Source organism: Phacochoerus africanus, chromosome 3 (genome assembly GCF_016906955.1).
Source record: "Phacochoerus africanus isolate WHEZ1 chromosome 3, ROS_Pafr_v1, whole genome shotgun sequence".
NCBI classification, from domain to species: Eukaryota; Metazoa; Chordata; class Mammalia; order Artiodactyla; family Suidae; genus Phacochoerus; species Phacochoerus africanus.
The window spans coordinates 164,454,728-164,481,083 of NC_062546.1; positions in this window are offsets into that span (position 1 = coordinate 164,454,728).

Sequence of the window (26,356 nt, forward strand, 5' to 3'; positions counted from 1 at the left end):
TTGCCTGTACAATTTCTAGTCAAACCTCCTGCCTCTGATTATGTGTCACTCCTTAAGAAGAGTCCATAGTTCTTAAAAATTATATTAGGTGTCTTTCCTATATTCTCATTTAGTACCTGTGCTTCACCCATAATAACAGATACAATACTGAATATTATTTATCTTTATTTTTTTTTCTGGTTTCTCTATTAGACTGTAATACCTTTGAAGGCTTATAATTCTCAACTCTGGTATGAAATTTCTCACAGTTTTAGATAATATGCAAATAAACAGTATTGCTTATTATTCAATAAATATTAAAATAAAATAAAAAGTAACACTTCTTCCACTAAAGACACTCAATTCTAAAATCAGAAAATTTAAAGAAAAGGAAATTATTAAAATAAATATCATCCTCTAGCATTTATAAATCATTGCGTAGCTTTAATTATCTGATCCATTAATAAGGCTAAAATACGGACAGAAATGTTAGACAGTGAAGATTACAATTAATTTGGTACCTAATCAATATATAACTAAGCTATTGTTCATTAGAAAATGAGCTTAGCATTAAAAATTAAGAATCAAGATATTTATAATGTCCTTCCTTATTCATGTTTTAGATTAAATTAGGAAAAGATAAGCATATATTTTATCAAGGAAATAAGATATAAAACCTCTGTCACACAGATAAGAATTTGTTATTTTTCTTTACCAGTAAAAAGATGAGTTAAAAATTTAATATCTAAAACATAGCAATGATCTTAATAATGACCCTTTAAAATAAATAAATTAAAAAAATGTCATTAAAAGTCATCTTTATATACATTATGGTAATGCTGACTAAATGCACTAATCACATTTTATACCTAATAAATTACTTTGCAGCCTATCTTTTCCCCTATCAACTTTTTTCTCTCTTCAGATACCATCTTTTTCATTGTTTGCTAAAAAATCCAACAAACTGCCAAAGTGTCCCTGGAGGCTTCTCTGTGGTGTGGTGAGACAGCCACTCTCTCAGCCAGCCCTGGAACTTTGATATTGATGTGTCTCTCTAGGGGCTGCAGTAAAGATAAATTACTAGTTGTCATTTTTAAAAAGCGCCTTTTAGCTCCTCAGACTATAGTAAATGAATAAAATGACTTAAAATAGTAATAAATTGGGGTTTATCATAATGCCATCCCTGCAGTGGCATGTCAATATCAAAGGGCAAACTAGCAAAGAAAAACACTAATATTAAACTTCAAGCTGAGATATAGATAATATTCCTGCATCTTGCCTAAAAACTAAGGGGGAAAAAAATCAAGGTTCATGAAGGGAATAACAAGTGATCAGCAGGAAAATTAAGAACTGAAACAGAACACATGCCTTTTGGGAAAAGGCAAATTCTATGTTTAAATTCAGAAGTAGGCCAAAGAGCCCTTTTCTAGTACAGTTGACAATTCAGGTGCTTATATTAGAATAAAAAGGTCTCAATAGAAATTCAAGCTGTGCAAATTTCTACCTGTTGAAAAGTTGGTTCTCAATAAACACTGCTAAAAAATAGTTCAGATAAATTTGAAATTCCACCATAGATCTACCTAGCTGAAAGATTGGCCTTGGAAAGAAGCAATCTTAGATGAATGAAAGCAGGGAAATTTAGGTATAATATAGTGACCTTTGTTGAATCACTAGAGACTAAGATCCTTGGCCATATATTTGATTCTTGAGCAAGAGGAACTGCAAATAGAAATATAAAAGGCTGCTCCATTAAAAATTCTGATGTTAGAAGTTTCTGTCGTGGCTCAGTGATTAACAAACAAAACTAGTATCCATGAGGACATGGGTTTGATCCCTGGCCTCGCTCAGTGGGTTAAGGATCAGGCATTGCCATGAGCTGTGGTGTAGGTGGCACATATGGCGGGGATCCCGTGTGTCTGTGGCTGTGGAGTAGGCTGGCAGCTACAGCTCTGATTCAACCCCTAGCTGGGGAACCTCTATATGCCATGGGTGTGGCCCTAAAAAGACAAAAAAAAAATTCTTATGTTAGAGGCATAAGGCAACACTTCTTTGGATCTAACCTTAAGCAAGTGAAGTGAAAAAGAAGAATTATACTCATTTATGTACTATGTAAACCTTTTGTGTCAAGAGCACCAGAATACAGAGTGCAAAATGGGTAAGCACTAGAGAGGTGCAGCAACTTCTATAGAGAAACTAAGAGCACCTGAATTTCTCTTGATGGTATGAGACCACACTGTTTTGTTTTGTTTTGTTTTTTCCCACTGTACAGCACGGGGACTAAGTTACACGTACATGTATTCATACTTTTCCCTCCCATTGTTGTGCTGCGATGTAAGTATCTAGACATAATTCTCAATGCTACACAGCAGGATCTCATTATCCATCCCTTCTAAGAGCAATAGTTTGCATCCATTAACCCCAAGCTCCCCATCCCTCCCACTTCCTCTCTCTCCCCCCAGGCAGCCACAAGTCTATTCTCCAAGTCTATGATTTTCTTTTCTGTGGAAAGGTTCATTTGTGCCTTATATTAGATTCCACATATAAGTGATATCATATGGTATTTTTCTTTCTGACTTATTTCACTCAGTATGAGAGTCTCTAGGTGCATTCATGTTGCTGCAAATAGCATTATTTTGATCTTTTTTATGGCTGAATAGTATTCCATTGTGTATATATATACACCACATCTTCCTAATCCAGTCATCTTTCAGATGGACATTTGGGTTGTTTCCAGCTCTTGGCTATTGCGAATAGTGCTGCAATGAACATGTGGGTGCATGTGTCTTTTTCAAGGAAAGTCTTGTCCGGATATATGCCCAAGAGTAGGATTGCTGGGTCATATGGTAGTTCTATGTATAGATTTCTAAGGTACCTCCATACTGTTCTCCATAGTGGTTGTACCCACCAACAGTGCAGGAGGGTTTACTTTTCTCCACATCATTTAAAGATGTTCCCACCAACAGTGCAGGAGGGTTTACTTTTCTCCACAACCCCTCCAGCACTTGTTATTTGTGGACTTATTAATGATGGCCATTCTGACTGGTGTGAGGTTGTATGAGACAACACTCTTGATGCAGGCAACTAGCGTTACAAAAGAGGGTGTAATACGTGTGAAAATGTCTGACACACAGGAAAGCTCAATAAATACCATTGTTATATTTTCCTTCTTATATCTACCTAAACAGCCATTAGTTTTCATAACTTTAAACATTATCTATAACCTTAAGATTTAGAATTGATTTTGGAGGTGAAATCAAGAGGATTTGCCTGGATTGGCTATCGAGGCTGGTGAAAAAAGAGAGTCATTTACTGAAATGAAAAGTGCTTAGTCTTCAACCTCTGACAAATGCTGCTTGAAGACCAAGGTGATTTCTCAGAATCAGTCACTGAAGTTAGCAAGATACAAAATCATTGGTGACACTAATAGACACGTCATATATAATGTCCCTTTGTACAAATTAGGGGAAAAAAATTCCACTTCTTCTGGATAGATAAAAACCCACAACAAGATGTGTGGTTGAGTAGAGCAAAAGTTAGATTTCATTCTCCACATGCTAAGCACTCTTGAGAAGTGAGAACAGGAAGAACTATAAGCTGCATACATAAGAACGGTTTCAGTGATAAAAATATTTGGGGTAGGTTGAAGAGAGAATTTGATGAAATAAATTAGAAATACAAGTATAAGACTTATGAAAAGGAATTTTGCTTTAAGAAGGATAGAAATAGGGCAGTGGCTGGAGGATTTTTTTTTTTTTTTTAATTTTTAGTAGATGTTGTCAGTGTCCTGTCATATTCCTGCACTTTTGCTTATACACATTGATGGCTTTTTATTATGACCACATTCTTGGCCTGAGGGCTTTTACTCTCTGTAGGAGCATACTGAGTCAGGCAGGATGGGATGGAAAATATCCATTGCTCCAGGGGTCATTATCAGCCAATCAGCATGGATAAAAATTGGTAAGTAAGTGCCCCAGTGTCCTTACTTGTTTTATGGCTAATGTTCAAACTCAGATATCTTCTTAGAGTATGTAAAAAATAATCTCACTTTGTAGAGCAAATCAGTACACTGTGGATTGGAATACAGTTATCCCAGCAAATGATTTTTTCCCTCCATTCTACTATACATAGAATACCATAAGCGGTTTGCTTTCACTTGGTAAGAAGAGGAGTGTATCATTCTTCCTCAGGGATGAATCATATTTTTGCTCTATGCTTCATTTGGTTTGTAAGAATTTAGTGCTTCTCCATTCAACTGAGTATTTTTATGTAATCACCAAGAGAACTTGGAGACTAGGAGGTAGCTAGCATCTGTGCTACTACCTCAGGTACCTTTGGAACACTTATGGATAATAAACCCAGTCGTAAAATAGGTACCTTCCATCTCAGTGATGTTTCTGTGGACACAGCAGTCTGAGACAGTATGAAACATTTTCTCCAAAAAAAAGAACATCTTTAAATGATACAAAACTATATAATTCAATATATTTAGTTACCCCTTTTTATTAATACAGCTATGTGTTTTGGGGTTTTAAAAGTACTTTTTTAGTGATAATTAAGGATCTTTAATAACATAAATTAAAAATAAATACCTTGACAATTTTAAAGATTTATTTTATCCTTAAGTAAAATAGATTTGGAAAAAAATGGAATTTCCTTAAAGCATGTACACGTTGCCAGGGAAAAGCATATGCTGAAAGATTATTTTATATGTTCCACTAATAATAAATGAGAGTTATTTTTTCCAAAATATAAAGTGTAAAAGGTTTAAAAATATTGAAAGTATATTTTTATGTTATTAAACAAAATTTAGATTTTTATTGCTAAATGAAAACATCAACACATTTTTGCAGAGAAGTTAAGTGCTTCTAGTTTTTAAATCACTATTATTAGACTGATTTTAAAAGTAGTTTATAAAGAACCATTATTGTGGCATAAGCAGTATCCAGGAATAGGAGACTGCTTTCAGATACAAATATTAAGTAAAAAAAACTTTCTGAAAACTGTAATCCTTAACTTTCCTCTTAATATTTGATATAAATCTTTTTCTTATTATATTTAGTGATTTCTATTTAATTCTTATATGTTGCTTTGAGATTAAATTGTTTTTATTTCATCAAAGAAGACAATTATCCACTGAGTTAGCCATAAATATACATCAACGAAATATCTAAAGAAGTAGATTTTTACTTAACATTTAATTTTTACACATTTTAATTCACTTTTAGTAGTTTGCCTTTAAAAAGTTGTATTTAATAAAGTTTTAAATTTTTAAATTTAAATTATAAGTAATATGTGTCAATTATATAAATATATAACAGATCTTAGAATGGGTTAAAAAAAAGATATCTAGGGAGTTCATGTTGTGGTGCAGTGGAAACGAATCCGACTAGGAACCATGAGGTTGTGGGTTCCATTCCTGGCCTTGCTCAGTGGGTTAAGGATCCGGCATTGCCGTAAGCTGTGGTGTAGGTTGCAGACGCGGCTCAGATCCCGCATTGCTGTGGCTGTGGTGTAGGCCAGTGGCTACAGCTCCAATTCAACCCCTAGCCTGGGAACATCCATATGCCAAGAGAGCGGCCCTAAAAAAGCAAACAAACAAAACAAACAAAAAGATATCTAACAGTATTTATATTATAAAAATAGACATAATGGCTTAATATAATATGCATATCTATTAGTATATAAGTATAAACTATTTTTACAATATATGGTGCAAAAAATGTGGATTTGTGCTACAAAACTATGTGGGAGGGAGGTGTTAATTATATTTCATTCTCCTCTTTCCCTACCTCATTAGCTTCAAAAGTTTTTTTTAACTTTGTCAGTTTGAATACTACTGTGTTTTATCACCTTTACACTTGGATAAATAAGTAGTAGTGAGTAGATCACTTTTATTATTGAGCAACTGAACATGTTCATAATATCTTTATTGTTTCGAGTCTGGGGAACTCAGCTTATTTGTACATGCAAAATAACTTATACTTCTATTAAAAGTTTGCGTTAAGCAAGAAGGTGCTGAAGACATTTCCATTCATACCTAACAATAGGCTTTATTCATCTTTATTATAAGAAAAAAAATCTGTTCCACTTTAAGTTGTAGTAAGGTGTAGCTGTATCTTTTAGTTTGGTCAAATTAAGCAAAATGCGTAAGTGTCTAAGCCTCAATTTGAAATAAATTTAGGTAATATTCCAGGAGGTTATACTTTTCCATTTGTATCTGCTTGGATATGAGTAGAGTGGAAAACCTGTCTCTTCCTGTCTCTTATGCTTTAGTTAAGTTTATACTGTCTCCATAGAAGCTGGAATCCTAGGCTGGTGGTTATGAGCAATCAAATTTTGGCTATTAAGGGAAAAATAAAAACATTTCAGGCCTCTTCAAGCCTAAAGTAGCATGGTTCTTAACCAAAAATGTGGTAGTCCTAGGATCAGCACTAAATAATATTCCATTGTATGAATGTACCACAGTTTGTTTTATCCATTCACTAGTTGAAGAAAATCTTGCTTGCTTTCAGTTTTTGGCCTATACAAATAAAGTTGTTATCAGCATTGTCATGCAGGATTTTATGTGGACAAAAAATTTCAAATCAGCCAGGTAAATACATATGAGAGAGATTGCCAGGTCCTTTGGTAAGCTATCAAACTGTCTTCCAAAGTGTCTGTTGTATTTTGCACTTGCATTATTAATGAATGCTCTCCATCTTTGCCAGAAACTGTTATTGTCAGGTTGGGGGATTTTTGATGTTCTAATAGAAGTATAATGATATCTTATTGTTGTTTTAATTTACAATGACCTGATGATAAATGATGAGGAGCTATGTATCTTCTTTCATGAAAGGTCTAGTAAAATCTTTTATCTGTTTTTAAATTGTGAATTATTTGATGTTCTTACAGTTTTTTATTTTGGATACAAATCCATTATTATATATGTTTTCAAGTATGTTCTCTCAGACTGAGCTTTTTTTTTTTTGGTCTTTTTTGTCTTTCATTTTTAGGACCTCACTCACGGCTTATGAAGGTTCCCAGGCTAGGGGTCTAATAGGGTCTGTAGCTGCCAGCCTGCACCACAGCCACAGCAACACCAGATCTGAACCGCGTCTGTGACCTACACCACAGCTCACGGCAACGCCGGATCCTTAACCCACTGAGCAAGGCCAGGGATCGAACCCATGTCCTCATAGTGCATTAACTGCTGAGCCACGACCAGAACCTCTGAGCTTGCCCTTTTATTCTCTTAACAGTGTTTATCAGAGCAGAAGTTCTAATTTTTTTTAAAGAGTACAAGTTTTATTTTACCATACAAGTTGGCATACATACATCCTATGGTTATTTTTGTTTTGTTTTGTTTTGTTTTTAAGGCTGTACCTATGGCATATGGAAAGCTACGGGTTGAGAGGTTGAATCAGAGCTGCAGCTGCACTGTATGCCACAGCTTGTGGCAATACTGGAGTTTTAACCCACTGAGCAAGGCCAGGGATCAAACCTGCATCCTGACACTATGTCAGCCACAATGGGAACTCCTCCCTCTTATTTAAAAGTTCTAAAAAATTTTAGAATTTCAAAAATTTTAATCAAGTCCAAGCTTAGAGTTGTCAGACCAGTATCTGGAAGTCAGACTATTTATTTTTATGTTAACTTCATATTCTGTTAGATTTCTGAGTAATTTAAACAGAATTTAAACAGTAATTTCTGAGTAATTTTAAATTGCATTAGGTTTATCATCATTCTCTTTTTCGAGCTTTACATTCATATCATTTGAAAACAGTTTTACTACCTTTCTAATTATTACTTTTCTAATTGACTTCTCTCATCTATTGTATTCGTAATAAATCCAAAATAATGTTAAGCAGTGGAGGAGATAGTGGACATCCTTGTCTTAAAGTGTCCACACACATTTTAAATAGTCATTGACAATTCTCTAGCTTGTTATATTACCCAGTTGATAACAATTTTTTTCCCTACTGACAAAAATATAATAATAATTATTATTATTATCCTATTAATTTCATTATCATTATTTTCTCAAATACTACCTGGTGAACTATATCATCATTCTGCATAGGGTACCTCTCTTGTTTTATTTATTTATTCTTTTAAAAAAATCCCATTCTTTGTTCTTATTTTATTATCCCAAAAGCAAATACTCTACTGTATTGAATGTATATCCTTGTATTTTATACATCCATTTAAAAATATGTCAGGATGTGTTGTGAGAATATTTTAAATGCACATAAATTTTCTTGTGTTAAGACCACATTCTGTTTCTTACTTTATTCATTAAGCACTATGTTCATAAAAGTTATTGGTACTGCTGAGTTTATACTTAGCTTGCTGTTTCTAATTTTTTTAGGGATCCATAGCATACATCCACTATATTTTATTTATACAATCTCCACTTAGGGACATAAAGATCACTTGCAACTCCCCACTTCATTATATTTGGCTTTTTATGGTCCTGTTTGTGATATATACAGCGAGGTATGAAATAAGAGTATACAGAGCATAAATATAAATAATCTGACAATGTACTAAAGTGTTGCATGTTAGAATGGCCAAAGCAGTATAAACTCCCATAAACAGTGCATGAACAGTCTGGTTTTCCAAAAATCCTACCACCTCTTGATACTATTTAATTTTTGTGAACCCGATGGCTACAAAGAGGTATCGCCTTTTTTTTTTTTGCCATTCTACCATCTAGAATTTATTTATTTATTTTTGCTGTCTGTGGTTTCTTCCAACTTTTTAATTTTTTATGATGATTTTTATTATAAGCACTTTAATTTTTATATTTACATGTTTAAATATTTATGCATATATTTGCTGTCCATTTGTGTTTTCCTACTAGGGAGTTACCTGTCTGTATGTTTGCTCAGTTTTTTTGTGTTGAATTCCTTGTCCTTCATTTGTTGGTTTTCAAGTGCTCCTTCCGTATTCTATAAATTCAGTATGGTTTAATATAATGAAAGTGTTCTCTTTCAGTTGTTTGGTTACCCATTATCTCTGTCCACAGTGCTTTTGTTAAACCAAAATCTTTAATTTTTGTGAGAAGAAATCTATCTTTTGCCTTATTGTTGTCGCTTCTTTATTAATTAATTATTCAATACTTTTTTCCTTATATTTACTATTTAGTGATGAATTTCCTATTGAGTTATTTACTTCATCTGAAATTGGGTGATATTTTTTATAGCAACTAGGTAAAACAATTAAGATATCTGACTTAAAAGTTTTACTACCCTTGTTGAATCCTACATTTCTTTATCTAGGTAAACAGGATCTTTTAAAAAGTTCTCTCAGTGAAAACTCAGCAAGGTAAGTTTGCTTTACCAAGGGTGTGTCTCACAATGCATCCAAGGTCTCTGGATAGTTTTCTTGTAATCCATGTGCAATATCTGGGTGAACATCTCAGAAAGACCAATCAGGTTATCATTTCTTATTTCAAGCATGACTAATCCAGCTCTTATCCCAGACATGATTATTTTTTAATTTTAATGGAAAAAGAATATATATATTTGGTTTCTAAGTTTTTGTTTTATTTCTTCACTTCCACCTGACAACTTGGCTAGGCCACAATACACAGACAATTCATCCAACATATTCTAGATGTTTATTTGAAGATAATTTTTGGATAGGACTAATATTTTTTCTAGTTTTATTGAGAAATAACTGACATGTATCACTGTATATAGTTAAAGCATAGAGCATGATCATCTAATTTTAAGTATATTATAAAATAATTACCACAATAGATTCAGCAATCACCCATCATTTTATATAGATGCAATAAAAAGAAAAGAAAAAAATTTCTTTTTGTGATGAGAATTCTTAAGATTTACTCTTTTTTTTTCCTTTTTTTATGGCTGCACCTGCAACATATGGAAGTTCCCAGGCTAGGGGTCACATCAGAGCTGCTGCTTTCAGCCTACACCACAGGCACAGCCACACCAGATCTGAGCCAGATCTGTGACCTGTGCTGAAGCTTGTAGCAATGCAGGATCCTTAACCCACTGAGCGGGGCCAAGGATCAAACCCATGTCCTCACAGAGACAACACTGTATCCTTAACCCACTGAACCACAACAAAAATTCCTGGATTTACTTTCTTAACATCTTGTCTACATATCACATAGCAATGTTAACTACAGTCATCATATTACAGTTAAATCCCTTGTATTTATTTGTCTTTTAGCTGGAAGTTTGTACTTTTTGACCACCTTCTTCCAATTCCCTCTTCCTTCACCCTCCACCTATGATAACCCCAAGTATGAGTATGATCTGTTTTTCTGAGTTTGTTTTTGGTTTTATTTCTTAGGTTCCAAATAGTAATTAGATTTATCTTTCTCTGTCTAACTTATATCACTTCGCATAATACTTTCAAGGTCCACCCATGTTGTCACAAGTGGTAAGATTTCCCCATTTTTATGGCTGGGATGGAATTAACATTTAAATCAGTAGACTCTGAGTACAGCAAACTTTGAGACCCGCCCATAAATTGAGTGGGTCTCATCCAATCGGTAGAGGACCTTAAGAAAAAACACTGACTTCCCCCTAAAAGGAGGGGCTTTTACCAGCCAATGGTCTCTGGACTCCAACTGCAACTCATTCTTTTATCTCCAGTGGTCTCTGGACTCCAACTGCAACTCATTCTTTTATCTCCAGGTTATCTCTGCAGATTTTGCATTTACCAGCTTCCTCAATAACCTGAGCCAATTCCTTAAAATAACTGCAATCTTTCTCTCTCTCTCTCTACTCTTCCTCTTTTCTCTCCAATTCTGTGTGTGTATATGTTAGAATATGAAATAACACTGACAGACTCAAAATGAATAGGAATCAATTGAAGTATAAATCAATTTATACTTTATATTATACAGCAAATAAGAAATTATTATAATTAGTCAGCCAAATAGGATATGTTTGGTTATCTTATATGAGTTTAGGGCAGACTTAGTGGAAAATGTGGGATTTTAAGAGCTGCATGAAAGAGGAAACAAGAGAGCTGAGTATGCTAATAAAGTGAAGGATTTCATTACCATATTATTTCACATCTTAGTATTTACTTCTCTATTGTGGTTTCGCAGCAGTTTGCCCCATGATGAGCTCTTTTTTGCTTACATAAGTATTTCTGAAGTTACAAACTCTTGAAGATGTTTAGTCAAAAAGAAAAAAACCTTCTTCTAACTAGAATTTCAGAGTTGTTTTGTTTAACTATTCTTTTTCCCTTGCCTTCAGAAGATAGGCCAAATAAAATTATCTGCTGTGAGGCTTTTCTTCCAGAAGGAAAGTGTATGTTAATAGAACATACAGTTGATGCCATTCACTCCCTTAAGACTTGTAGTGTGAATAACTGCTAAGGATACATAGACATATACTTCAATTGGTCTGGGTCAATTAGTTCTAGGGGAAAAAAATATGCCTTATATACATTGTGTTCTTTATCTTCCTTTATGAATGGTATTTCTTCAGAGATGTTTGCTTCCTGATCTTGGTGTTAAATGTAAACAACAGTTGATTTAAAAAGCTACCTGGTTGAGAGATCTTGAACCAGACTTAAGATGAATGGCTGGACTGGATGATTTTAAAGAGTCCATAAACCATGGAATGGTATAATATTTCAGATATCTGGTGCTGTGCTGTGGTGGAAAGAACAAGAAATTTTAAGTCATATTATATTGACTCCGTGTCTGGCCTGTTATTTACTAGTTGTATTGGCCTAATTTTTATGAGCCTCCATTTCAGTTGCTAAAATGGATAAACAACGTAGGTTGTCTATTGTGACTGTATATTGAGAAAACAAATATAAAGCACAGGCTAAAAATATATTTTCTCCCTGTATTAAATAAATATTAATTTAACTCAAAATGGCTTAAAGACGTAAATGTAAGGTAAGACACCATTAAACTCCTAGAAGAGAACACAGGCAAAACATCTCTGACATCAACCTTATAAATGTTTTTTCAGGTCAGTCTCCCAAAGCAACAGACATAAAAGCAAAAATAAACCAATAGGACCAAATCAAACTGACAAGCTTTTGCACAGCAAAATAAACCAAAAAGAAAACAAAAAGACAGCTTACAGAATGGGAGAAAACAGTTTCAAATGAATAAAGGCTTAATCTCTAAAATATACAAACAACTTATACAACTCAACAGCAAAAAAGTCAACAACCCAAATGAAAAATGGGCAAAAGGCCTGAATAGACATTTCTCCAAAGAAGATATACAGATGGCCAATGAGCACATGAAAAAATGCTCGACATCACTGGTTATTAGAGAAATTCAAGTCAAAACTACTATGAGGTACCACCTCACACAGTCAGAATGGCCATCATTAATATGTCCACAAACAACAAATGCTGGATAGGGTGTAGAGAAAAGGGAACCTCCTGCACTGTTTGGTGGAAATGTAAATTGGTACAATCACTATGGAAAACAGTATGGAGATACCTTAGAAATCTATACATAGAACTACCATATGACCCAGCAATCCCACTCCTGGGCACATACCCGGACAAAATTTTCCTTGAAAAAGACACATGGATGCCGCATGTTCATTGCAGCTCTATTCACAATAGCCAAGACATTGAAACAACCCAAATGTCCATCAAAAGATGACTGGATTAAGATGTGGTATATATACACAAAGGAATACTACTCAGCCATAAAAAAAAATAATGCCATTTGCAGCAACATGGATGGAACTAGAGACTGTCATACTGAGTGAAATAAGTCAGAGAAAGACAAGTACCATATGATTTCACTTATATCTGGAATCTGACATATGGCACAAATGAAACTTTCCACAGAAAAGAAAATTATGGACATGGAGAACAGACTTGTGGTTGCCAAGAAGGAGGGGGAAGGATTGGAAGGGACTGGGAATTTGGGCTTAATAGATGCAAACTATTGCCTTTGGAATGGATAAGCAATGGGATCCTGCTGTACAGCACTGGGAACTATGTCTGGTCACTTGTGGATGGAGCATGATAATGAGAGAAAAAAGAATGTATACATGCATGTGTGATTGTATCACCTTCCTGTGCAGTAGAAAATTGACAGAAAACTATAAATCAGCTATAATGGAAAAAATAAAAATCATTATAAAAAATTAACTAGAAAAGATTTTAGATAATTTTGTTATTTATGTTATTGAAATATAACTTAAAGATGTTGAAACACAATTACCTCACTGAATAATCAGAAAATGGAACACACAAAATTTCTCAGTCTTTCACAACAACAACATTATCTTCAAGGATTATTTGAATAGTGTATTTCCTCATCCTTCCTTCTTTGGTAATAGTTTCAATTTTGAAACTAACAAGTTTATTTATCGTTAACATTACTACTTTAGGCTCTTATACTGAACTGATGAATTCTATGCTATATAATATGAAGCTCAGTAAGGAAAAAATTATAACTATTTCTCTATATTTTATAAACTAGTTTATAAATAAATGTTTATAAATAAATTATAAATATTTTTCTTTTTGTTTTTCAAGATCTTGCATCTAGAGACTAAGACAGGGTTGCTCATGTATTCACCTCCTTTGATTTGATGTCCAGTGGTATATCTGCTCTCCAACATAGCACACATCCTGATTGGCAACACTGAATAGTCACTGGCCTGCCACTTTATGGCTTTTATAAAAAAATGTGTTCCACTTAAAGTCACAAAAAAATCAATAGCAGTTACACAGTGACCATACCATTAGATGATATCAAAATGATTATCTCTAGCAACATAGAAAATTTTCCTGTATATCCTTTCACAAGAATTGATAAAGTTCCTATATATGCAATTAAAATGTCCCTCATTGTATTTTATTTTTAATTTTCAAAGGGAGGAGTTCTCATTGTGGCTCAGCAGAAATGAACCCAACTAGGATCCATGAGGATGTGGGTTTGATCCCTGGATCAAGGATGTGGGATTGCTATGAGCTGTGGTGTATGTCAAAGATGTGGCTCAGATCCCATATTGCTGTGGCTGTGGTGTAAGTCAGAAGCTGCAGCTGCAATTCGACCTCTAGCCTGGGAACTTCCATAGCCTACAGGTGTGCCCCCCCCACCCCCGCCACAAAAAAAGAAAAGCATGTTAGTTGTTATTTAAATGGTCAGGATCAGTAGAGGAATACATTAGGCTGCTTCCGACCAAACTTTCAAAAAACGTTTATAAAGAATTTTTTCAAATTAGCAAAAAATGAATTAAATGCCAGAAGCAAAGAGAAAATTATGTTACCATAATAATGATGCTATCATCTAACTTAATTCTCAGAACAGACACTACTGTCCCTGTTTTCACAGATGATGAAAGTGAGACAGAAAAGCAAGAAACTTGGCCAGAAACAAGGGCCAACCCAAAACTCACTTTTGGAGTTGAAATTCAAACCTAGTCAATCTGGCCCTGGAATCCAACCTTTTAAACTCTTTGCAGCCTCACAAATGGACCACAAACTTACACCAAAAATATATGTGAAAACATCTCCCACTGGCACAGAATGATGTTTCATGAAACTGAAATCTAGATTTACCTTTAAGGCTCATACAAATCAAAGTTTCTTTCAGTAAAATAGTCTTCTACTATGGAGATGTTTATGATCAGGACTCCATAGTTTCTAAAAATAATTAGGAAAAACTCACAGTTGGAAAAAGTGGTGGAAGATGTCTCCCTTCTGGTCCAACATGTAAATAGCTTGAAAGTTGTCACTCAAGTCCCCACAACAAGAAAAAAAAGACAAACAAACTGATAATCACAGCTCTTCTTAGATCCATCAGAGAACTGAGGTCACAGGGGCAAACTACGCCCAGAGTATGGAGAAACAAACAAGCAGAGATGGAGACTCACAGTTTCCCCAGGAGCAAAATCTCAGCAGTAGTTGCCTGCAGCTGGAGCCAGTATCACAGCTGGAGTCAATACCAGTGGAAGAGCCCTAGAGTGTACTTGGTGAGTTGTTGTTGGCTCAGGGTAGATTGGCTTGGGAGTCAAAAACGCTGAAGAGGCCCAGTATTACTCCCTCCACCTCTGCCACATTCTTGTGAGTTTTATTTCCTTGAAGTCCTATTTTTGTCACTATAAAAGTTAGAGAAAAATACCTTTGAACTTCATGCAAGAGGAGGGGGAAAGTAACCTTTTGAAATATACTTAGAGCTCTCCATTCTCCCCTCAAGAGAAACTATGGTACTGGAGCCTAAACCTACTGGGTTTTTTACCAAAGATTAACCAGTCTGGGGAAGAGAAATACCCAATTCAAGCTCATTTAAAGACAAATATCGAATCATGGGGCTCTCGAATCTTCTGCTCTCTTTATGCTTTACTGCTACATCAGCAGGGCTCTGGTATAATAACAAGGGGTTCAGCTAAAAGCACTACAAGCTAAAAGAATCTCAAACTCTACATAAAGAACCTCTAGAAAAAACAACCTCAAAAACAACAGAGGAATCAGAAACAAGAACACTAGAAGAAATTGCAGGCTCTGATGACAATTACAGCAACCAATAAATATGGCCTAACTCCTAGCCAGAGAAAAAAATAATCTTCACAGTAAAGGCCTATCTACCTCAGTTCCTTTTACTTGAGAAATAGTTACAAATATGTATTAAAAGATGAACTTGTGGTTGCCAAGGGGGAGGGGGAGGGAGTGGGATGGATTGGGAGCTTGGGGTTAATAGATGCAGACTATTGCCTTCAGAGTGGATTAGCAATGAGATTCTGCTGTGTAGAACTGGGAACTATGTCTAGTCACTTATGATGGAGCATGATAATGTGAGAAAAAAGAATGTATGTTATTAAATACATTAAAAGAATGAGTTTTATTTCCTTGAAGTCCTATTTTTGTCACTATAAAAGTTAGAGAAAAATATGTGTAACTGAGTCACCTTGCTGTACAGTAGAAAACTGACAGAACACTGTAAACCAGCTATAATGGAAAAAATAAAAGTCGCTACATTAAAAAAAAGATGAACTATCTCACCCAAAGACTGAATTTCCTAAACATTTTAAGTCTCAGAAAAATCAGTACTTTACTCTCAAACAACTATGCAAACAAAGCTTAAAAACTAACCACAACCAAAACAAATCCATAACATGGAAACACTGTAGGAAGAGTTACTGACAAAGTCAGGTCTTAATGTTAATTAAACTTTCATTATCATTTATAATTTTTCATTATTATGAAGAAGTATTCTTTAATAATATTCTCAAATGCTTTTTTAAAAGCATAGATTGCACAGCTTTGTATTTCTTATGAAAGTCTCAGCCATTGTTAACTTCACTATAAAATGTCAGTTATAAGAAACATAACTGGGCTCAAGTAACACATATTTTGTAATAGGGCTATAAAATAGTGCCAAAACTATTTTATATATTTTTTTCCTTCCAGTTTCCAAACAAGTCCTATCTTTAGTTAAAATTTATATTTCAGAAATTTAGATTTTGATAATCCAAAGTTATACAATCACTGAGTAGGGATCTGAACTTTACCTATGTTTCACAAGGACCCTATAGAGTTGCAGCATAGGTTAAAATGTATAGCTTTCAGGTTTTGTTGTGTGCGTAGTCAAGGGATACCATCATTATTTGTTCTGTAGAGGCCACTGCAGGGCACCTGCATTTGCTCCTCTAGTACTTTCTCTCTGTCTAGCCAGCCTGACCTGTAACTGTACAACTTACCTGGAAAGCAAACCACATTAGGATAACTGTCTTAGTCCATTCAGGCTGCATAACAAAAATACCAAACGTTGAGTGGCTTAAACAATGATCATTTGTTTCTCACAGTCTGGGAGCTGAGAAATCCAAAGTTAAGGCACCAGCAGATTCTGTGCTTGGTGAGAGCCTGCTTCCTTACTCAGACATCTGTCTTTTTGTTATGTCCTCACTTGGCAGAAAAGATGAGATGAGCTTTTGATCTACTTTATAAGGACACTAATTCCATCCATTAGGGCTCCACTCTCATGACCTAATCACCTCCCAAAGACCCCCAACTCCTAATATCCTCACAACAAGAGTTAAAATATCAAGACATGAATTCGTGGGGTTCACAAAATACAATCCATAACAATAGCCAAAGCCTGTCTAGTTTGCATGTCAGACTCTATTCTTTATGTGCAGAGGGCACGGAGTCATGCTACAGTAACAAGGCTCCAGGGAACTGATCCCATTGGAGGATGAGCAGAGCACTCAAGGAAGAGTGGACACACAGGTAATCTAATATCTTACTACATCTTCCTAAAATCTAGCAAGAATAAGCTGTAAAGCACATGAGATAGGCTTTTATCAGAACAAAACTGGTAATAGAACCTCTCACAATTTACTGGATTTAATATAATTTGAGGGGAAAACCACAATCATCACCCCAAAAATAATATTTAGCTGAATATCAATATCTTACAAATTATAAATACATATTCTAAGATTAAAGTATCATATAGCCAAGTGTTTCAAAATTAAATTAGAAGTAATTTCTGCATACTTATAAAAAAACCTCCTGAAACAGAAAGCAGTAGCAACAAATTAAATTTAAAAACCTCAGCATTTGACAAATGTATTTGATCACAGAAATAACTTTTTCAGATCACCTGTTAAAATTTTAATCAGTATTAATGTATCATGGCACATAGTTTGAGATATTCTAAACTTTAAGAAATATAGGTGTGCTTTCAGTAACAACTGTCCACCAACTTCGCAAGATGTTGCTGCAAAGGGCTACCAAATGTTTTCATAGAAGAGAGCACTGGTTACATAAAGAAATATGGGCTCTATCATTTACTCCATCTTCCTGTTAAATGGAAGTTTGGGGAATTCCAAGTGAAGATAGTATCTAGCTAATCACACACAATTTTTTCTCTACCGTTTTTTTTAAAGACCAAACAAAACTAAAGGGAATCCAAAATTAAAACGTGTTATTGTATTTTTACATAAAAACAAACTTTCTACCCTATAAAATGAGAATGCTCAATTGAATTATTTCTTGAGTCTTTCTGGACTCAGCCTAGAAACTACAAAAACCACTTGCTTTCATTATTTCTTTGGTGAGGGTTTGGAAATGTAGCTCTAGACTGGGCAGCTGCTTCCCAGCAAATACTCTGTGCTACAGAAGCAGAAGCACCAATATTGGTGAATAGTTGGTCATCTCTGTCACCAGAGTGAAATATAGCCAAGTTTATTTTCTGTGTAGAGATCATTAGGGTAAAATTTCAAATCTTAAGAAACAGCTTGAAGTAGGTAGGCTTCCCACCCTATGTTCCCCTATGTACTATCTTGATTCAGAGGACCTCAGAATCTAGAGGAAGGTCAAATCGTAAGACAGAAACAGATGCTGACCAGGAACACCCTCCCCTGCTGTTACATGTGTGAGAAATGGATCACCATTGGGCTAAGTCGCTGAAAAGTTGGAATTTATTACTTACTGAAGTCAGTGTTTTCTTCACCAAGACTATTCCTACTACTGAAAGGGATCAATAAAAAGCAGACTGCTCAGTTACTCTCTGATGATTAGACTTTACTTCATGTCGTTGCAGAATTATAGCACGTTAATTTTTCATTTAATAGCTGATGTTTAAATTTCAATTCAGCAATCCATTTTTATACAATTTACAGGGCATATGTCAACTATGCTTCTCTTGATGTATTTTACTTAATTGGTAACATAATATTTTATGATTGCTATTTGCTTGTGCACATGTGCTATATTTGATGTGCTCAAGATACTTTACAACATAAACTGGAAGAACTGTCTCATTTATTTCTGTATTCATGTTTTGTATGTTGCCTACCAATGAAATATTTTTAAATGAGTTTTTCAACTTCTCCACAGCATGTTTTCACTCTATATTTCTCCCCTTCCTAAACATAAATATTTATTCTATGTGATGCACAGTCTGGAATATGCTAATAATCTGTATTATATGTTACTATAAATACTGCAACACAATATTAGGCTATTAGGTATTCTGCAGGTTGAATAAGTTTTCTGTTGATTTGTAGAGATTTGTTTGTTACATGTTTAATATTATTGCCCTCTTTAGCCATTTTTGAACCAGTCATGTACTTTGTGAAACAACCATTATTTAACTAATAATGTGTAAGCTAGTAACTCCAGACAACTTTGTAATTCCACAGTGTAATTTATGATAAATAAACTATTAGGTTCTATGTAAGATTACATTCATATTATTTTGTTACAGTACTTTACATTGTATAATGTAGTACCCAGCATATACATCTAAATTTTAAAATACAATGAAGTATTGTGGATTATTCATCATCAAAACAATCCTTTTACTTTTAGACAACTGTTTAAAGTTCTTTTAAAAAATACTTGTAATCTCAGTATTATAAACTTTTTATGCCCCTGGATCTGCTTTATCTTTCCAAAATCAGAATGACAATTTGATGTATATAATTTTGTCACCTGAATAAAACCACTTGTTCAATATTTTATTAAAAAGGAATATAAATGTACATATCATAAATGTGTTTGATATCCCCAAATAAGTGCTGTAACAGAATAAAAATAATACACCTTTAAGATCCATTCTCTGTATTATTTTAAGGCTATACTCCTGTTTTCTTCATTTTATTCACATCTGCCTCACCCCTTCCCCAAAGGCATTCAATAATGAGATTTGGTTAAAAGTGGTAACAAAATTATTTCTGCTAAAGAAGAATAGCTATCAAATTTTTTTGTACATGCATTCTAGTTTCAAAAATTATCTGTCAAATAATATTGCAGTGATTATAAATCTAGTCATTACCAAATTCTGAATGACAATGCATCAACCATCTGAAACACTAGTGCTTTGTTTGGTTTTGGGCCATTTTGCTTTTGAATCACAGAGCCTTTTAAACTGACTTCATCTCAAGGTTCCTTCTTTCCTAGGTACAAACAACCATGCGTTTGGTGTTTACTGAAATTCTCTTTGTGAACAAAATCCACAATTATGAATAAACTAGGACTACATAATATCTTAATCACAAACATACATTGAAAAGAAAGTACACTTAGGACTATTTGAAAGCAGATTGGAGATTCAGTGATAATAAGGTTTCTATAGGAATTAATCCTTATAGTAAAGAACTGCTGAGGGGAAATCTTTGAACTGATTGTTCTTATTTCTTCAATTGTGGAAATGGTTTACTTTACCTTCAAAGCTGATAGAAGGAATTAGCATGATTATTTCTCTCAGGGGAAAAAAAAACAAAAAACAGAATTTTCAATGTATGATTACCTGCATTAGCATTTGTGAACTGCTCCAGAAGTACATCAAAGCACAGTCTCCCCTGCCAACTTGAATATAGTATTAATTAACTATATGGTTTAAATTATCTGAATTGAGAATTGATGTCTTTTTACTGTTAATTTTAGATGTGGTACATAAGAAGGCTTGAAAGAATTCTTTATTGAGCACACACAGAATTGTGAGTATCAGTAATTAAATACCAATTTGCAGTCATGGTCTGTACCAGCCTTGGTTCTAAATGTCAAGAACCAGATTTAAATGATTCCGTTTTGGAGTCAGAAGGAACAAGGGTTGGAAGAATATAGAATCGTTAAAAAGGGTGGGGTTAGGATGAGAAGGCCTGAACTCCAAACTGGATGTTCAATAAACCTTTAATAAAACCAGTAGAATAGAATATTAGGAACTGAAAAGTTACTAAGAAGTGGCTTTTAGCATGTTTTTTTTAGTAAATCATTACAATGGTCATTTCATATAATAGGATGAATATTGATGTTTCCCTTCTTAAATAATGTTACTTAAATTTTGAACTTTGTTGTAGAAATTTGCAAAAATGTAGATGAACAGAAAGACATCTTCCAATTATTTACAGTTTTCTGTTGGTATTATGCCAAAATGAGTAAATACAACCATATTTATTTATTGACTTATTAGTTACAATAATAATATACTGGAAACAAAGTCTAATCAAAAGAGACTTAAGGATTTCCCTTGCGGTGCAGCAGGTTAAGGATCCAGCATTGTCACTGCAGTGGCTCAGGTCACTGCTGTGGCATGAGTTTTAACTCTGGCCCAAGAACTTCCACATGTCGCAGGTGTGGTAAAAAAAAAAGAGGTACTCAAATAATACATTATGATATAGCCATAAAACAAAATGCTCTGTAGATTTTTAAAAGAATGAAGAATATACACTAGGACTGATGTGAAATATCCCTAGGATAAATAATCTAAAAATATATATAACATATATAATATACATGCATTTAAAACATATGTACTATATACACACATACTTATGCATGAGTAAAATATAGTACAAGCATTCATCTTAAAACAAAGGAGGGAGAACTATGAATGCATACACCATATATTTATCTACATAAGTGTTTTATATACAACTGTAGATATTATAGATATAGGTCCACAGGCACAGACACACCCACACCTATTAAGTACATAAAAAAATGGTAAAAGTAGTTCTTTTGGGGGAATAGGAAGTAGGAAATTGAAAGACAAGTTTAGAGGACTATTTATTACTGTATATCTTTTTTTTTTTTTTTTGGTCTATTGTCCTTTGGGGCCGCACCCACGGCACATGGAGGTTCCCAGGCTAGGGGTCTGATCAAAGCTGTTGCTGCCAGCCTATGCCAGAGCCACAGCAACACAAGATCCAAATCGCATCTGCAACCTACACCACAGCTCACGGCAACGCCAGATTTTTAACCCACTGAGTGAGGCCAGGGAACGAACCCAAAACCTCATGGTTCCTAGTCTGATTTATTTCTGCTGCACTACTCTGGGAACTCCTATTACTGTATATCTTTAAATAGCATTTGAAATTTTTAATTTTATGTGTGAATTATGTATTAATAAATAATAGTGCTTTAAAATTAAAAGTAATGATTGAATATTAAAGGTTTTTTTTTTTCTCTTTTAGAGCCACATATGGAGGCTCCCAGGTTAGAAGTCAAATTGGAGCTGTAGTCGCCGGCCTACACCACAGCCACAGCAATGCTAGATCTGAGCCACATCTGTGACCTACATGATAGCTCATGGCAATGCTGGATCCTTAACCCACTGAGAGAGGTCAGGGATATAACCCACATCCTCATGGTTCTTTCACCGCTGCACCACAAAGGGAACTCCTAAAAGAAAAATTTAAATGCAGATGAGAGAAAAACAGAAAATTTTTTTTGAGCTCCACATTTTGACAATAAATACTGCCAGCATGATCATGCGTATCTCCTATATTTATATAATTTTAATAATTATTTGTAAGTTTCATTGTATTTTATTATTAATTTATTGTATTATATTGGTATTCAATTTATAAATATAATTATAATAATTATATAATGATTAACAACATTATTTTATTGTAAAAGTTGTTTCTGTTTTTTGTTTGTTTGTTTAGGGCCACACCTGTGGTATATGGAAGTTCCCAAGCTAGGGGTTGAATTGGAGCTGTAGCTGCCAGACTATGCAAAGCCAGGTCCGAGCTGCATCTGTGACCTATGCTGCAGCCAGCAGCAAACCCACAGATCTAAGGATCCCACTAAGCAAGGCCAGGGATCAAACCCACATCCTCATGGACCAGTTGGGTTCCTAACTGTCTGAGCCACAACAGGAACTTCCTGTAAATGATTTTAAAATAATTTCTAATTGACATTTTTTACGAGTGTGTTTGTAAGTTTATAAAATCTTTTAAAATCCCACCGTTTGAAGGAGACCTCTGTTGATATCTTGGCAAATGTCTTCTCTGTGTACATGCACATGTGTGTGATTAATAACACTTTAAGAAATTCAGCATAAAAGTAAGTTCAATTGTAATTATACTACAAGCCATAAATCAACAAATTATGATATTGCTTTTCTTTTGCATCATACAAATGAATCAAACTAAAAATCAAAATGGTGTGTAATATGTCAAAGAAATGTCATGAATCACGTCATCCAAGCACTTCTTTTGTGGAGAGTGTAATATATTTTCCCAAAGAACTTTCACCCTGCTCTGTTTAGAGCCCATAAAATATTTGATGGCTATAGTGGTTAAAGTCCTAGGTTCAGAAGGCAGAAAAATCCTTGAGAAGACATTTACTTTTGAAGCAATTAAACTGGGTAATACTGGAAGCATCATAACGAATTTTTAAAAGGAATGACATATGTTTCATAAAAACCATCTAGATATTCTTTAGAATTTTCTCTCTGTGAAACAAATTAACACCAGAATTTTGAAAATTGAAAATAATAAATTCAGTTCTAAAATTATTTTTCTTTTTTTTTTTTACTTCTTTTCTTCTTCCTTCAAAAGTGAGATACATTTCTCCATCCATATTCATCCGTACCATGCTCTGGTATACTTCTTTGTCCTTCTTCTTTAGCACTAACACTAGCACCCCCACCCCACGCACCCATTTTACAGCACAGCTGCAAAAGATGGCAATTGTTTCTTCTTCAAATCTTAGTCAACTGGATATAGCACTTTAAGGTATGATAACTTTCTAGCTGCTTTAATTAATTCTGTCTTCTTGCCTTAATGACCTTTTTCTTAGGAAGCTGATATTCTGCTTATTCCAGTAGTTTTCAAGTATGTTATGTAAGCTTCTATTTGTTTACAACTTATTTTGCTCTTCCTTTCTGCTCTCACACGTTTTTTGCATTCATATAGAGTGACACTATATAACACTTTTTACCTTCTTGAAATTCATTTGTTCTAAGTTAATACTAGTAAGCTCCATGTGGTTCGCTATGCTGCTTTTTCTTTAGCTTTGTGTACTTAAGCAATTATACATTTTCATAATCTGTGTACCTCAACAGTTAATATCTGAGTCTTATACACCCTGATGTTTGCTAAAGAGAACTAACATTTTCCTTTGTTCTAAACTTTCCACTCCCAAGGTCATCTAAATACCTTTTTTTACCACATTTATATATTCTATAATATATATTTTATAGATTTAAAAATTACTTACCTCAAATTTTAATTTAAATAAAATATCTGTATAATTGTCAGAAAAAAAAACTTCTAGCAAATCAGAATTCTCTGAATTACATTTAAATGATTTTATTTTTTCCTTCTTAGAAATGGAAAGTTGCAGATTAGTATCCAAATTCACATGTTGTTTAGGTCTACTCTCCACTTATCCTCTTCTCTAATTGAAATTACAAGGTTTTTTCTTATCTATTGACATTTTTCATATGGGAATTTCAAAATGTTTTTAACCAACTGCTTCTGGTTTATATTTGGAATATTTAGTGTTGGTAAAAATATTTGATAAATATTCAGATTATAGTGATTTTTTTTCACCATTATACATTCATCTCTCCATTCATCTATCTAGAAGGTCAATTCCTAAATAAGGTCTTTGGCTTATCTTTGTCCCTGGTTCCTGGGAGACAGTCTAAATCTTTGGTATTTTCCAAGTGATGAGAATGTCTTTGTTAATTATGGTAGAACCTGATAGCATATGCTAATGAGATGACCCATCTCAGGGTCCTAAATGGTTTATGTTTAAGAAATGATTCAGTTTTGGGACTGGCCATGCCAGAAAGACCAACCTGTGTTGGGGTTTTGAGCCATGTGACATTGTTATATGCTTCAAGTCTCCTTCAAGGAGATTGAGCCCAAAAGCCTCTCAGAAAGACAAGAATTACCAGACCCTGATCATTGCCCCAACTGTCTCATTGTAATGCCCCTTCTCCCACCTTGAACAGCATGGCCTGCTCCTTCCTAATCCCTACTAGGAAAGGTATGTGACCCACTCCTCACCTCACTTCTATATCACCTGTTCCCCATGCAGATAAGACATCCTGCCCAAAACCAATCAGAGGACCAAAATGTGCCCCTATACAGAGATCAATCAATGCTCAGTCTTTATGCACAGCACAGGGGCCTAGGGCAAGAGAAATAAGGTCCCAATCAAGTCCCCAGCAAGGAGATATAGGGGAAACACAACTGTAAAGTGAGGCCAGTGCCTACTCTCAGGGTGACCCACTTTCTCTGAGAGCATGAATAAATCGGCTGTCCACTTTGTTCTGGTGAACTTAATTCCACTTGATTGCCAACTCCAGGGAAACCCACGGCAATAGTGTTTTCACCCCATTGGAGGCAGACAGGGGACAGGGTCCCTTAAAGCAACCAAATGGCCCAAGATGATGCTGTTTCTTTAAAAGAATCCCCCTTGGCTCCAACTGGCTCCTGTTTGGATCCTAACGGAATGCTCCCACCTAGAGATTCTGCCTGCCTACATCCATAACCCTGCTTTGGTTCCAAAGCAGCCTGTCTACTGCCTCTATCCTCACATGACTGCGGCTCACATGACTGCGGCACCTCCCAGCAGGAACAGCCCAGCCAAAGGGTTTGTTTACATCCTGAACTCCCACCACTTCAAGTCCTTGCTGCATGTGGGCAAGAACCGAAAGGAATAATGCACAGACCTGCGACAATATCAACCTGACCTCCAGGGAGTAGAGAGACACTAGAGACTGAGGTCAGTGACATAGCCAAGGATTCAATCAATCATGCCTATGTAATGAAACCCAAGAGAACTCTTGGCATTAAAGGTCAGGTGAGTTTTCTTATCTGGCAATACCCTGGATATTGTCACAAATTGATGTGCCAGGACAGAGATGTGTCCTGACTCCACAGGGAGAGGACATGGAAGCTTTATGTTTGGAACATTCCAGATCTCACCCTATGATCTATACTTTTGGCTGGTTCAGATTTGTACCCTTTGAATATAATATAACTTTAATCCTACATATAATGTTTTCCTGACTTCTGTTAGTTGTTCCAGTGAATTATCAAACACCAAGGGGTAAGAAAGAACCCTGAATTTGTATCAAGCTGGTGAGGTACAGGTGGCCTGGGAACCCCTGAACCTGAAGCTGGGGCCTGAAGTTAAATAAGAATAATACTTTAAAGTTTGGCCTAACTCCATGGAATTGGTGGAGAAGTGATTGCACCAATTAAATGGGTATCTGCATGTGTTCACCATCCTAAACAGTGTGAACAAGTATTGCATATTTACTTAAATCAGTTTTTCTTTTTCCTTTTTTTCTTTTTATGGCCTCACCTGTGCCATATGGAAATTCCTGGGCTAGGGGTCTAATAGAAGCTGCAGCTGCAGGCCTATGCCACAACCTTAGCAATGCCAGGTCCAAGCTGCATCTATGACCTACACTATAGCTGGTAGCAACAGTGGATCCTTAACCCACTGAGCAAGGCCAGGGATCAAACCTGCATCCTCATGGACACTGTATCAGCTTCTTAACCCACTGAGCCACAGTGGGAACTCCAGATCAGAGTTTTCAACCTCAGCATGTTAATATTTTGAACTGGGTAATTCCATTTTTATAGTGAGCTGTCCTGTGCATTGTAAGGATGATACTAAGCACTCTCCATGCTGAGTGCTTGGAGAATCAATGGTTTAC